Genomic DNA, 12,496 nt, shown 5'->3' on the forward strand with positions numbered 1-12,496 from the left:
CCAATTCTCCTGAAGCGATACGCTAATATCTATTGACATAAAGACTTTCACAGTACTCCTGCCGGGAGCTTTTCGACTTTGCCGATGTATTTCGCCTATTGACGAGGCGTTTGGCTACCTTAAGAGAGTCATAGTTACTCCTGCCAGTGTCTCTCCGTTAAACCACAGTCACATCTACCATTTTCCTCTGCCCCTTTCACCAGACGCGATACGCCATTATTTGTCGACATCATGACTTTCAAAGTACTCCTGCTAGGGGCTCCTCCAGTCTACCAATGTATTTCGCCTGTTGACGAGGCATTTGGCTACCTTAAGAGAGTCATACTTACTCCTGTCAGTTGCTCCCCGTTTTACCACAGTCACATTTTCAATCTTATTCTGGCCAGTTCACCCGAAGCGATACGCCACTTGACGAGGCATTTGGCTACCTTAAGAGAGTCATAGTTACTCCTGTCAGTTGCTCCCCGTTAAACCACAGTCACATCTACGATTTTCCTCTGCCGCTTTCACCAGCCGCGTTACGCCATTATTTGTTGAAATTATGACTTTCACAGTACTCCTGCTAGGGGTTCCTCCAGTTTACCAATGTATTTCGCCTGTTGACGAAGCATTTGGCTACCTTAAGAGAGTCATAGTTACTCCTGTCAGTTGCTCCCCGTTAAACCACAGTCACATCTACGATTTTCCTCTGCCGCTTTCACCAGCCGCGATACGCCATTATTTGTTGAAATTATGACTTTCACAGTACTCCTGCTAGGGGTTCCTCCAGTTTACCAATGTATTTCGCCTGTTGACGAAGCATTTGGCTACCTTAAGAGAGTCATAGTTACTCCTGTCAGTTGCTCCCCGTTTTACCACAGTCACATTTTCAATCTTATTCTGGCCAGTTCACCTGATGCGATACGCTGTTATCAGTCAACCTAAAAAATATCACAGTACTCCTGCCGGAAGCTTCTCGAGTTTGCCGAAGTATTTCGCCTGTTGACGAAGCATTTGGATACCTTAAGAGAGTCATAGTTACTCCTTGCTGTTGCTCATGATTTTACAACAGGCACATCTACAAGCTTACTCTGGCCAATTCTCCTGAAGCGATACGCTAATATCTGTAGACATAAAGACTTTCACAGTACTCCTGCTGGGAGCTTCTCTACTTTGCCGATGTATTTCGCCTATTGACGAGGCATTTGGCTACCTTAAGAGAGTCATAGTTACTCCTGTCAGTTGCTCCCCGTTAAACCACAGTCACATCTACGATTTTCCTCTGCCGCTTTCACCAGACGCGATACGCCATTATTTGTCGAAATTATGACTTTCACAGTACTCCTGCTAGGGGTTCCTCCAGTTTACCAAAGTATTTCGCCTGTTGACGAACCATTTGGCTACCTTAAGAGAGTCATAGTTACTCCTGTCAGTTGCTCCCCGTTTTACCACAGTCACATTTTCAATCTTATTCTGGCCAGTTCACCCGAAGCGATACGCCACTTGACGAGGCATTTGGCTACCTTAAGAGAGTCATAGTTACTCCTGTCAGTTGCTCCCCGTTAAACCACAGTCACATCTACGATTTTCCTCTGCCGCTTTCACCAGCCGCGATACGCCATTATTTGTTGAAATTATGACTTTCACAGTAGTCCTGCTAGGGGTTCCTCCAGTTTACCAATGTATTTCGCCTGTTGACGAAGCATTTGGCTACCTTAAGAGAGTCATAGTTACTCCTGTCAGTTGCTCCCCGTTAAACCACAGTCACATCTACGATTTTCCTCTGCCGCTTTCACCAGCCGCGATACGCCATTATTTGTTGAAATTATGACTTTCACAGTACTCCTGCTAGGGGTTCCTCCAGTTTACCAATGTATTTCGCCTGTTGACGAAGCATTTGGCTACCTTAAGAGAGTCATAGTTACTCCTGTCAGTTGCTCCCCGTTTTACCACAGTCACATTTTCAATCTTATTCTGGCCAGTTCACCTGATGCGATACGCTGTTATCAGTCAACCTAAAAAATATCACAGTACTCCTGCCGGAAGCTTCTCGAGTTTGCCGAAGTATTTCGCCTGTTGACGAAGCATTTGGATACCTTAAGAGAGTCATAGTTACTCCTCGCTGTTGCTCCCCATTTTACAACAGGCACATCTACAAGCTTACTCTGGCCAATTCTCCTGAAGCGATACGCTAATATCTGTAGACATAAAGACTTTCACAGTACTCCTGCTGGGAGCTTCTCTACTTTGCCGATGTATTTCGCCTATTGACGAGGCATTTGGCTACCTTAAGAGAGTCATAGTTACTCCTGTCAGTTGCTCCCCGTTAAACCACAGTCACATCTACGATTTTCCTCTGCCGCTTTCACCAGACGCGATACGCCATTATTTGTCGAAATTATGACTTTCACAGTACTCCTGCTAGGGGTTCCTCCAGTTTACCAAAGTATTTCGCCTGTTGACGAACCATTTGGCTACCTTAAGAGAGTCATAGTTACTCCTGTCAGTTGCTCCCCGTTTTACCACAGTCACATTTTCAATCTTATTCTGGCCAGTTCACCTGAAGCGATATGCCATTATCGGTCAACCTAAAGAATTTCACAGTACTCTTGCCGGGAGCTCTCGAGTTTGCCGATGTATTTCGCCTGTTGACGAGGCATTTGGTTACCTTAAGAGAGTCATAGTTACCCCTTGCTGTTGCTCCCCATTTTACAACAGGCACATCTACAAGCTTACACTGGCCAATTCTCCTGAAGCGATACGCTAATATCTATTGACATAAAGACTTTCACAGTACTCCTGCCGGGAGCTTTTCGACTTTGCCGATGTATTTCGCCTATTGACGAGGCGTTTGGCTACCTTAAGAGAGTCATAGTTACTCCTGCCAGTGTCTCTCCGTTAAACCACAGTCACATCTACCATTTTCCTCTGCCCCTTTCACCAGACGCGATACGCCATTATTTGTCGACATCATGACTTTCAAAGTACTCCTGCTAGGGGCTCCTCCAGTCTACCAATGTATTTCGCCTGTTGACGAGGCATTTGGCTACCTTAAGAGAGTCATACTTACTCCTGTCAGTTGCTCCCCGTTTTACCACAGTCACATTTTCAATCTTATTCGGGCCAGTTCACCCGAAGCGATACGCCACTTGACGAGGCATTTGGCTACCTTAAGAGAGTCATAGTTACCCCTGTCAGTTGCTCCCCGTTAAACCACAGTCACATCTACGATTTTCCTCTGCCGCTTTCACCAGCCGCGATACGCCATTATTTGTTGAAATTATGACTTTCACAGTAGTCCTGCTAGGGGTTCCTCCAGTTTACCAATGTATTTCGCCTGTTGACGAAGCATTTGGCTACCTTAAGAGAGTCATAGTTACTCCTGTCAGTTGCTCCCCGTTAAACCACAGTCACATCTACGATTTTCCTCTGCCGCTTTCACCAGCCGCGATACGCCATTATTTGTTGAAATTATGACTTTCACAGTACTCCTGCTAGGGGTTCCTCCAGTTTACCAATGTATTTCGCCTGTTGACGAAGCATTTGGCTACCTTAAGAGAGTCATAGTTACTCCTGTCAGTTGCTCCCCGTTTTACCACAGTCACATTTTCAATCTTATTCTGGCCAGTTCACCTGATGCGATACGCTGTTATCAGTCAACCTAAAAAATATCACAGTACTCCTGCCGGAAGCTTCTCGAGTTTGCCGAAGTATTTCGCCTGTTGACGAAGCATTTGGATACCTTAAGAGAGTCATAGTTACTCCTTGCTGTTGCTCCCCATTTTACAACAGGCACATCTACAAGCTTACTCTGGCCAATTCTCCTGAAGCGATACGCTAATATCTGTAGACATAAAGACTTTCACAGTACTCCTGCTGGGAGCTTCTCTACTTTGCCGATGTATTTCGCCTATTGACGAGGCATTTGGCTACCTTAAGAGAGTCATAGTTACTCCTGTCAGTTGCTCCCCGTTAAACCACAGTCACATCTACGATTTTCCTCTGCCGCTTTCACCAGACGCGATACGCCATTATTTGTCGAAATTATGACTTTCACAGTACTCCTGCTAGGGGTTCCTCCAGTTTACCAAAGTATTTCGCCTGTTGACGAACCATTTGGCTACCTTAAGAGAGTCATAGTTACTCCTGTCAGTTGCTCCCCGTTTTACCACAGTCACATTTTCAATCTTATTCTGGCCAGTTCACCTGAAGCGATACGCCATTATCGGTCAACCTAAAGAATTTCACAGTACTCTTGCCGGGAGCTCTCGAGTTTGCCGATGTATTTCGCCTGTTGACGAGGCATTTGGTTACCTTAAGAGAGTCATAGTTACCCCTTGCTGTTGCTCCCCATTTTACAACAGGCACATCTACAAGCTTACACTGGCCAATTCTCCTGAAGCGATACGCTAATATCTATTGACATAAAGACTTTCACAGTACTCCTGCCGGGAGCTTTTCGACTTTGCCGATGTATTTCGCCTATTGACGAGGCGTTTGGCTACCTTAAGAGAGTCATAGTTACTCCTGCCAGTGTCTCTCCGTTAAACCACAGTCACATCTACCATTTTCCTCTGCCCCTTTCACCAGACGCGATACGCCATTATTTGTCGACATCATGACTTTCAAAGTACTCCTGCTAGGGGCTCCTCCAGTCTACCAATGTATTTCGCCTGTTGACGAGGCATTTGGCTACCTTAAGAGAGTCATAGTTACTCCTGTCAGTTGCTCCCCGTTTTACCACAGTCACATTTTCAATCTTATTCTGGCCAGTTCACCCGAAGCGATACGCCACTTGACGAGGCATTTGGCTACCTTAAGAGAGTCATAGTTACCCCTGTCAGTTGCTCCCCGTTAAACCACAGTCACATCTACGATTTTCCTCTGCCGCTTTCACCAGCCGCGATACGCCATTATTTGTTGAAATTATGACTTTCACAGTAGTCCTGCTAGGGGTTCCTCCAGTTTACCAATGTATTTCGCCTGTTGACGAAGCATTTGGCTACCTTAAGAGAGTCATAGTTACTCCTGTCAGTTGCTCCCCGTTAAACCACAGTCACATCTACGATTTTCCTCTGCCGCTTTCACCAGCCGCGATACGCCATTATTTGTTGAAATTATGACTTTCACAGTACTCCTGCTAGGGGTTCCTCCAGTTTACCAATGTATTTCGCCTGTTGACGAAGCATTTGGCTACCTTAAGAGAGTCATAGTTACTCCTGTCAGTTGCTCCCCGTTTTACCACAGTCACATTTTCAATCTTATTCTGGCCAGTTCACCTGATGCGATACGCTGTTATCAGTCAACCTAAAAAATATCACAGTACTCCTGCCGGAAGCTTCTCGAGTTTGCCGAAGTATTTCGCCTGTTGACGAAGCATTTGGATACCTTAAGAGAGTCATAGTTACTCCTTGCTGTTGCTCCCCATTTTACAACAGGCACATCTACAAGCTTACTCTGGCCAATTCTCCTGAAGCGATACGCTAATATCTGTAGACATAAAGACTTTCACAGTACTCCTGCTGGGAGCTTCTCTACTTTGCCGATGTATTTCGCCTATTGACGAGGCATTTGGCTACCTTAAGAGAGTCATAGTTACTCCTGTCAGTTGCTCCCCGTTAAACCACAGTCACATCTACGATTTTCCTCTGCCGCTTTCACCAGACGCGATACGTCATTATTTGTCGAAATTATGACTTTCACAGTACTCCTGCTAGGGGTTCCTCCAGTTTACCAAAGTATTTCGCCTGTTGACGAACCATTTGGCTACCTTAAGAGAGTCATAGTTACTCCTGTCAGTTGCTCCCCGATTTACCACAGTCACATTTTCAATCTTATTCTGGCCAGTTCACCTGAAGCGATACGCCATTATCGGTCAACCTAAAGAATTTCACAGTACTCTTGCCGGGAGCTCTCGAGTTTGCCGATGTATTTCGCCTGTTGACGAGGCATTTGGTTACCTTAAGAGAGTCATAGTTACCCCTTGCTGTTGCTCCCCATTTTACAACAGGCACATCTACAAGCTTACACTGGCCAATTCTCCTGAAGCGATACGCTAATATCTATTGACATAAAGACTTTCACAGTACTCCTGCCGGGAGCTTTTCGACTTTGCCGATGTATTTCGCCTATTGACGAGGCGTTTGGCTACCTTAAGAGAGTCATAGTTACTCCTGTCAGTTGCTCCCCGTTAAACCACAGTCACATCTACGATTTTCCTCTGCCGCTTTCACCAGCCGCGATACGCCATTATTTGTTGAAATTATGACTTTCACAGTACTCCTGCTAGGGGTTCCTCCAGTTTACCAATGTATTTCGCCTGTTGACGAAGCATTTGGCTACCTTAAGAGAGTCATAGTTACTCCTGTCAGTTGCTCCCCGTTAAACCACAGTCACATCTACGATTTTCCTCTGCCGCTTTCACCAGCCGCGATACGCCATTATTTGTTGAAATTATGACTTTCACAGTACTCCTGCTAGGGGTTCCTCCAGTTTACCAATGTATTTCGCCTGTTGACGAAGCATTTGGCTACCTTAAGAGAGTCATAGTTACTCCTGTCAGTTGCTCCCCGTTAAACCACAGTCACATCTACGATTTTCCTCTGCCGCTTTCACCAGACGCGATACGCCATTATTTGTTGAAATTATGACTTTCACAGTACTCCTGCTAGGGGTTCCTCCAGTTTACCAATGTATTTCGCCTGTTGACGAAGCATTTGGCTACCTTAAGAGAGTCATAGTTACTCCTGTCAGTTGCTCCCCGTTAAACCACAGTCACATCTACGATTTTCCTCTGCCGCTTTCACCAGCCGCGATACGCCATTATTTGTTGAAATTATGACTTTCACAGTACTCCTGCTAGGGGTTCCTCCAGTTTACCAATGTATTTCGCCTGTTGACGAAGCATTTGGCTACCTTAAGAGAGTCATAGTTACTCCTGTCAGTTGCTCCCCGTTTTACCACAGTCACATTTTCAATCTTATTCTGGCCAGTTCACCTGATGCGATACGCTGTTATCAGTCAACCTAAAAAATATCACAGTACTCCTGCCGGAAGCTTCTCGAGTTTGCCGAAGTATTTCGCCTGTTGACGAAGCATTTGGATACCTTAAGAGAGTCATAGTTACTCCTTGCTGTTGCTCCCCATTTTACAACAGGCACATCTACAAGCTTACTCTGGCCAATTCTCCTGAAGCGATACGCTAATATCTGTAGACATAAAGACTTTCACAGTACTCCTGCTGGGAGCTTCTCTACTTTGCCGATGTATTTCGCCTATTGACGAGGCATTTGGCTACCTTAAGAGAGTCATAGTTACTCCTGTCAGTTGCTCCCCGTTAAACCACAGTCACATCTACGATTTTCCTCTGCCGCTTTCACCAGACGCGATACGCCATTATTTGTCGAAATTATGACTTTCAAAGTACTTCTGCTAGGGGCTCCTCCAGTTTACCAATGTATTTCGCCTGTTGACGAGGCATTTGGCTACCTTAAGAGAGTCATACTTACTCCTGTCTGTTGCTCCCCGTTTTACCACAGTCACATTTTCAATCTTATTCTGGCCAGTTCACCCGAAGCGATACGCCATTATCAGTCAACCTAAAGAATTTCACAGTACTCCTGCCGGGAGCTTCTCGAGTTTGCCGATGTATTTCGCCTGTTGACGAGGCATTTGGATACCTTAAGAGAGTCATAGTTACACCTTGCTGTTGCTCACCATTTTACAACAGGCACATCTACAAGCTTACTCTATCCAATTCTGCTGAAGCGATACGCTAATATCTGTTGACATAAAGACTTTCACAGTTCTCCTGCCGGGAGCTTCTCGACTTTGCCGACGTATTTCGCATATTGACGAGGCACCTGGCTACCTTAAGAGAGTTATAGTTACTTCTGCCAGTGTCTCTCCGTTAAACCACATTCACATTTACAATTTTCCTCTGCCCCTTTCACCAGACACGATACGATATTATTCTTCGACATTATGACTTTCACAGTACTCCTGCTAGGGGCTCCTCCTGTTTACCAATGTATTTCGCCTGTTGACGAGGCATTTGGCTACCTTAAGAGGGTCATACTTACTCCTGTCACTTGCTCCCCGTTTTACCACAGTCACATTTTCAATCTTATTCTGGCCAGTTCACCTGAAGCGATACGCCATTATCAGTCAACCTAAAGAATATCACAGTACTCCTGCCAGGAGCTCTCGAGTTTGCCGATGTATTTCGCCTGTTGACGAGGCATTTGGATACCTTAAGAGAGTCATAGTTACCCCTTGCTGTTGCTCCCCATTTTACAACAGGCACATCTACAAGCTTACTCTGGCCAATTCCTCTGAAGCGATAGGCTAATATCTGTTGACATAAAGACTTTCACAGTACTCCTGCCGTGATCTTTTCGACTTTGCCGATGTATTTCGCCTATTGACGAGGCGTTTGGCTACCTTAAGAGAGTCATAGTTACTCCTGCCCGTGTCTCTCCGTTAAACCACAGTCACATCTACCATTTTCCTCTGCCCCTTTCACCAGAAGCGATACGCCATTATTTGTAGACATCATGACTTTCAAAGTACTTCTGCTAGGGGCTCCTCCAGTTTACCAATGTATTTCGCCTGTTGACGAGGCATTTGGCTACCTTAAGAGAGTCATACTTACTCCTGTCTGTTGCTCCCCGTTTTACCACAGTCACATTTTCAATCTTATTCTGGCCAGTTCACCCGAAGCGATACGCCATTATCAGTCAACCTAAAGAATTTCACAGTACTCCTGCCGGGAGCTTCTCGAGTTTGCCGATGTATTTCGCCTGTTGACGAGGCATTTGGATACCTTAAGAGAGTCATAGTTACACCTTGCTGTTGCTCACCATTTTACAACAGGCACATCTACAAGCTTACTCTATCCAATTCTGCTGGAGCGATACGCTAATATCTGTTGACATAAAGACTTTCACAGTTCTCCTGCCGGGAGCTTCTCGACTTTGCCGACGTATTTCGCATATTGACGAGGCACCTGGCTACCTTAAGAGAGTTATAGTTACTCCTGCCAGTGTCTCTCCGTTAAACCACATTCACATTTACAATTTTCCTCTGCCCCTTTCATCAGACACGATACGATATTATTCTTCGACAATATGACTTTCACAGTACTCCTGCTAGGGGCTCCTCCTGTTTACCAATGTATTTCGCCTGTTGACGAGGCATTTGGCTACCTTAAGAGAGTCATACTTACTCCTGTCAGTTGCTCCCCGTTTTACCACAGTCACATTTTCAATCTTATTCTGGCCAGTTCACCCGAAGCGATACGCCATTATCAGTCAACCTAAAGAATTTCACAGTACTCCTGCCGGGAGCTTCTCGAGTTTGCCGACGTATTTCGCCTGTTGACGAGGCATTTGGATACCTTAAGAGAGTCATAGTTACCCCTTGCTGTTGCTCCCCATTTTACAACAGGCACATCTACAAGCTTACTCTGGCCAATTCCTCTGAAGCGATAGGCTGATATCTGTTGACATAAAGACTTTCACAGTACTCCTGCCGTGATCTTTTCGACTTTGCCGATGTATTTCGCCTATTGACGAGGCGTTTGGCTACCTTAAGAGAGTCGTAGTTACTCCTGCCCGTGTCTCTCCGTTAAACCACAGTCACATCTACCATTTTCCTCTGTCCCTTTCACCAGACGCGATACGCCATTATTTGTAGACATCATGACTTTCAAAGTACTTCTGCTAGGGGCTCCTCCAGTTTACCAATGTATTTCGCCTGTTGACGAGGCATTTGGCTACCTTAAGAGAGTCATACTTACTCCTGTCAGTTGCTCCCCGTTTTACCACAGTCACATTTTCAATCTCATTCTGGCCAGTTCACCCGAAGCGATACGCCATTATCAGTCATCCTAAAGAATTTCACAGTACTCCTGCCGGGAGCTTCTCGAGTTTGCCGATGTATTTCGCCTGTTGACGAGGCATTTGGATACCTTAAGAGAGTCATAGTTGCACCTTGCTGTTGCTCACCATTTTACAACAGGCACATCTACAAGCTTACTCTATCCAATTCTGCTGAAGCGATACGCTAATATCTGTTGACATAAAGACTTTCACAGTTCTCCTGCCGGGAGCTTCTCGACTTTGCCGACGTATTTCGCATATTGACGAGGCACCTGGCTACCTTAAGAGAGTTATAGTTACTTCTGCCAGTGTCTCTCCGTTAAACCACATTAACATTTACAATTTTCCTCTGCCCCTTTCACCAGACACGATACGATATTATTCTTCGACATTATGACTTTCACAGTACTCCTGCTAGGGGCTCCTCCTGTTTACCAATGTATTTCGCCTGTTGACGAGGCATTTGGCTACCTTAAGAGGGTCATACTTACTCCTGTCACTTGCTCCCCGTTTTACCACAGTCACATTTTCAATCTTATTCTGGCCAGTTCACCTGAAGCGATACGCCATTATCAGTCAACCTAAAGAATATCACAGTACTCCTGCCAGGAGCTCTCGAGTTTGCCGATGTATTTCGCCTGTTGACGAGGCATTTGGATACCTTAAGAGAGTCATAGTTACCCCTTGCTGTTGCTCCCCATTTTACAACAGGCACATCTACAAGCTTACTCTGGCCAATTCCTCTGAAGCGATAGGCTAATATCTGTTGACATAAAGACTTTCACAGTACTCCTGCCGTGATCTTTTCGACTTTGCCGATGTATTTCGCCTATTGACGAGGCGTTTGGCTACCTTAAGAGAGTCGTAGTTACTCCTGCCCGTGTCTCTCCGTTAAACCACAGTCACATCTACCATTTTCCTCTGCCCCTTTCACCAGACGCGATACGCCATTATTTGTAGACATCATGACTTTCAAAGTACTTCTGCTAGGGGCTCCTCCAGTTTACCAATGTATTTCGCCTGTTGACGAGGCATTTGGCTACCTTAAGAGAGTCATACTTACTCCTGTCAGTTGCTCCCCGTTTTACCACAGTCACATTTTCAATCTCATTCTGGCCAGTTCACCTGATGCGATACGCTGTTATCAGTCAACCTAAAAAATATCACAGTACTCCTGCCGGAAGCTTCTCGAGTTTGCCGAAGTATTTCGCCTGTTGACGAAGCATTTGGATACCTTAAGAGAGTCATAGTTACTCCTTGCTGTTGCTCCCCGTTAAACCACAGTCACATCTACGATTTTCCTCTGCCGCTTTCACCAGCCGCGATACGCCATTATTTGTTGAAATTATGACTTTCACAGTACTCCTGCTAGGGGTTCCTCCAGTTTACCAATGTATTTCGCCTGTTGACGAAGCATTTGGCTACCTTAAGAGAGTCATAGTTACTCCTGTCAGTTGCTCCCCGTTTTACCACAGTCACATTTTCAATCTTATTCTGGCCAGTTCACCTGATGCGATACGCTGTTATCAGTCAACCTAAAAAATATCACAGTACTCCTGCCGGAAGCTTCTCGAGTTTGCCGAAGTATTTCGCCTGTTGACGAAGCATTTGGATACCTTAAGAGAGTCATAGTTACTCCTTGCTGTTGCTCCCCATTTTACAACAGGCACATCTACAAGCTTACTCTGGCCAATTCTCCTGAAGCGATACGCTAATATCTGTAGACATAAAGACTTTCACAGTACTCCTGCTGGGAGCTTCTCTACTTTGCCGATGTATTTCGCCTATTGACGAGGCATTTGGCTACCTTAAGAGAGTCATAGTTACTCCTGTCAGTTGCTCCCCGTTAAACCACAGTCACATCTACGATTTTCCTCTGCCGCTTTCACCAGACGCGATACGCCATTATTTGTCGAAATTATGACTTTCACAGTACTCCTGCTAGGGGTTCCTCCAGTTTACCAAAGTATTTCGCCTGTTGACGAACCATTTGGCTACCTTAAGAGAGTCATAGTTACTCCTGTCAGTTGCTCCCCGATTTACCACAGTCACATTTTCAATCTTATTCTGGCCAGTTCACCTGAAGCGATACGCCATTATCGGTCAACCTAAAGAATTTCACAGTACTCTTGCCGGGAGCTCTCGAGTTTGCCGATGTATTTCGCCTGTTGACGAGGCATTTGGTTACCTTAAGAGAGTCATAGTTACCCCTTGCTGTTGCTCCCCATTTTACAACAGGCACATCTACAAGCTTACACTGGCCAATTCTCCTGAAGCGATACGCTAATATCTATTGACATAAAGACTTTCACAGTACTCCTGCCGGGAGCTTTTCGACTTTGCCGATGTATTTCGCCTATTGACGAGGCGTTTGGCTACCTTAAGAGAGTCATAGTTACTCCTGTCAGTTGCTCCCCGTTAAACCACAGTCACATCTACGATTTTCCTCTGCCGCTTTCACCAGCCGCGATACGCCATTATTTGTTGAAATTATGACTTTCACAGTACTCCTGCTAGGGGTTCCTCCAGTTTACCAATGTATTTCGCCTGTTGACGAAGCATTTGGCTACCTTAAGAGAGTCATAGTTACTCCTGTCAGTTGCTCCCCGTTTTACCACAGTCACATTTTCAATCTT

Source organism: Schistocerca americana, chromosome X, assembly GCF_021461395.2.
Source record: "Schistocerca americana isolate TAMUIC-IGC-003095 chromosome X, iqSchAmer2.1, whole genome shotgun sequence".
Lineage (NCBI taxonomy): Eukaryota > Metazoa > Arthropoda > Insecta > Orthoptera > Acrididae > Schistocerca > Schistocerca americana.